Genomic DNA, 3,716 nt, shown 5'->3' on the forward strand with positions numbered 1-3,716 from the left:
CAGTCTAATAAGATTTTTGTGCAAGTTGTTTAAAAGAGCCTTTTAATAATTCGAAAAGATATGGTGTCCATCCTCCCTGGCAAATGAGGCTTTGCAAGCGTGTCAAAACAGCAGCATGGAGGGACACATTTTCTCTGCGGTAACTCGAATGGTTGGACAAGAACACTTACGCCGAATGCTTAATAAGCTCAGCCATGCCTGCACACTCAATTCAGCTGCTTGATCAAAGCATAATATGATAGTTGAGTGTACTCAGGCCAGAGATACGCTGCAGTTGTGTTTGCCTTGCTGGAAGTGACACTTCGCCAGCACAGTCTCACCAGCGACTTCTTTCACGCTGTGAACGTGCCGGGCAGCGCAGAGCTTTTCCCCTTTACGACAAATGGCAGGGCGTATCCGACCGTGTAGTTTGGAGATTGGTTTGAAACCACATAGCAAAACTTGCGCCATTTGTTCGTTTCAAAACAAGCATGAACATGCGATCACGTTGGCAGGTCCGCGTGGGCAGCGTGAGTAGCGTGGTCCGTCAGTGTCAGTTTTGACGGAAGGTGCCGCAAGAGGCGCTGACGATCGCTGCTCGGACGCGCCGCCTGGGCAGTGTCAGGAGCGTATAGTGTACTAGAATTCTAGTACACTATAGACGCTGCCATGTTGCTAGTCTTCTGCAGGCGCGCAGGCGCAGGCGGCCCTGAGCTCCCGAACGCGATCCCCAGCCTCCCTCTCCGTCATGATGGTGGCGCCATCCAGTTCAGGCGCCTGTAAACGCACACTTTTCCCATTTTCCAAATAGTTATCCGATCTTTCTGAAAAACATAGGGAATGAACGTTACACGTTGTCCATACGTACGTGCTACGTGTTAATGCTTATTGTTGCATACTATTTTGAATATCTTAGCTTTAGAAAAATGAGTCGTAGCAACACGGTGGTTGTCACTTTTCGTTCAGCATTTCCTCCACAATTAACGTACTGACTCCTGACTCCATGAGTCGCCAAGCTTATGTAGCGATCTGGTAGGTAGTAATTAAAACATTTTCGTAGCTTAATGGCGTAGTAGGCCTAACAGCGTCAAAACAGAGCCAGTCTCAATGACGTTGGCGGACACTTAAGTATCCTAACGTAGTTTGAATGCAAAAGCATTATTAATTCTCTAATTAATTGGTTATGTTCATGACACGTGATTTCATACGTTGTCACGTCTCCTTCACAATTCTACAGTGATCTACCTCGATTTAATTTCTACCAGCCTTAATCCCCCTAAACGCACATTGCCCTAATTCGTACCAACCTTAATACACTTAATCTACCTTGCTCTATAATGCACCAAGCTTAATTCACCTTGATCCACTTTAATCTACCTTAATCCACTTAATTTACCTTAATTCACTTTACTGCGCCTTAAGTCACCTCACTCCAACTTGTTCTAACTTTAATTCACTTTGTTTCACTCTAATTCACCTTAAATCACTATTCGCGTGAATTACTCATAATTACTGTTAAATGACGTTCTTATGCTATTTAGTACCTTCTGTATTACTATTCACGGCAGACAAGACGCTGATGACGTCACACTGTTTTTTGCTACCACACGTAGCGTACAAGAACGTCGGCTTTAACTGCTTTCGCATTTAAAATTGAGTCACTGAAGCATCCTTACGTGATTTGAATGTGAAAGAGGTATGACTTCTCTAGTTAACTGGTTACATCATACAGTGTCATGTGTCCTTCACAACTCTACCTTAATCACGGTGTAATTCTTACACTTTGACCTTAACCCAGCTTGCTCTAATTAGCACCAACCTTAATCCACTTTAATCCACCACTCTGTTGCGACTGACGTCGTACAAGATGATCATGACGTCACATTGATTTTTGGTACCACTCGTTATGGGCAACGGCGGCTTTTCTGCCTCATGGGACATATGCTTTCGTATCAATAGCGACAAACAGATAACGGATATTTTGTTCTCACTGTGAGATGAGATTACCTGTAGGCTGACTTAGCCATTTATTTGTTGTTTTCGCGATGGAGAGCAACTAGCCAGGGTGAATTTAAATCGAAGCGGTTGGCATGGTCGCTGCCCAGTTGTTGGGCAACCACGGCAACTTGCGGAAGCCGCCGCGAGGACTTACGGCGACAAACGAAAATTTCTAGGCAGCAAAAAACCGCCGACGTGACAGGTGACGGTGACATATCACTCTCCGCAACGGTCAGAGTGCGCAATATATGTCACAACATCGATAACGGTGTTCAAGTGCGCAGGAAAGCAAGACGGTTCGCTGGCACTCATTCTGGATGCAAACACAAAGGAAACGCAAGCTAGCATTGTTATCTGATAGCGACGAAAGACAGGTAACCTACTTCACATCTCAGGTCGAAAATAAGTTTGTGCATGCGTTGTGTGTAACCTTAAACTAAACCACAAAACTTTGAACAATGCAGTGCACGCTGCCTTGACCTTTACAACTCGACGTATGTTGCACCAAGCGTACCGGGGGTGTAGCTCAGTGGTAGAGCGCTCGCTTCGCATGTGAGAAGTCCCGGGTTCAAACCCCGGCACCTCCACTTTGTTTTTGTTTTTTTCAGTTTATTTTTTTCCCTTCTTTTCTTTTCTTAAAGGCTCAGCAACACTTTCCTGTGCAAATACACTCCACATACGTTTGTGAGCTCCAATCAACAAACCATAGTACCGCCAGCCTTTTCATCCGCAATGGTGTCGGCATAACTGTGTAGTCGCTCTTTTCCTGCCAAAGTGGCCGCCTCCTGGTTGTTGATTTTTTGCACTATCTGAAGTTCCGTATCATTTGTGCGTATGTTCGAAATGTAGAGGCGCAGAGAAAACAGTTTTTTGAGCGTTTTCTGGTGTTTCTCGGTTGTGTAAAAGTGCTAGTTTTGTTGGGAGAGTTCAATTGTGTTTGTCGTGCGGTAGACCGTGTAAAATGTTTGCCAGTGCGAGATAAGAGTGTGGAGGTCTTGAATGTAGTGGTTCACGACCACAACTTAGAAGATATCGGAAGTGTTGCCAGAAATGGTACGCGCCCGCAATTCTCACATTTTCAAGGTGATAGCCATGCACGATTGGACATGCTCTACGTGTCTTTTGAACTTGTGCCACTGAGGAACGTGGCGAAATAGGCTGCACACAGGAGCCACTGCTCTTAAGTGAAGCAGGTGAAGACGAAGACATCAGCGACAGCACCGACATCACTGCAGCCCAAGATAAAGCAGACGCTGCGGGGGCGACCGCGGCACGCGGGAAGCGTCCCAGAACAGGCATTCCGAAGTTGACGGAGGCCAGCACCGAACGCAAGGTTAAACGCCTGGAGCATCAGAGGCATCGCATTGCTGGCACCAAGGGTAAAAAATATGTCCCCGAAGTCCGGTCGGCGTCGTCGTCGCCGGTTCGGGGTCAGGGACGCGACAAGTGACACCCAGGGTAGGGTGTCACCCACTGCAGGGTAGAGCCACGGTAAGCGTTGTACTGGTGTTTCGCGCTTACAATCACCATAATTAGTATACCTGCACGATTACGCGTCGGTACGCTCAATGTACGGGGTCTATGGGCTAGTCGCAAGCAATATCAGGTCAAACGCATAATGCAAGAGACCTAGATCTGCTTGTGGTCGTGGAGACTTATGTTGAATTCCAATGGCAGATCCAGATCAAGTTTTTCTGCTCTGTATGGAGCAATCCTATTCCAATGGCAGAATGGGAGCG

General features: G+C 46.6%; 1 non-coding gene across 1 annotated transcript; it reads left to right on the top strand.

Annotated features, from left to right (window-relative positions):
- The first annotated feature begins 2,492 nt into the window (after window positions 1-2,492).
- Window positions 2,493-2,564, top strand: TRNAA-CGC (transfer RNA alanine (anticodon CGC)). The gene has a single exon. It is a non-coding gene; the product is annotated as a tRNA-Ala (tRNA).
- Window positions 2,565-3,716: the final 1,152 nt, after the last annotated feature.

This window comes from Dermacentor variabilis, chromosome 3 (assembly GCF_050947875.1).
Source record: "Dermacentor variabilis isolate Ectoservices chromosome 3, ASM5094787v1, whole genome shotgun sequence".
Classification (NCBI taxonomy): domain Eukaryota; kingdom Metazoa; phylum Arthropoda; class Arachnida; order Ixodida; family Ixodidae; genus Dermacentor; species Dermacentor variabilis.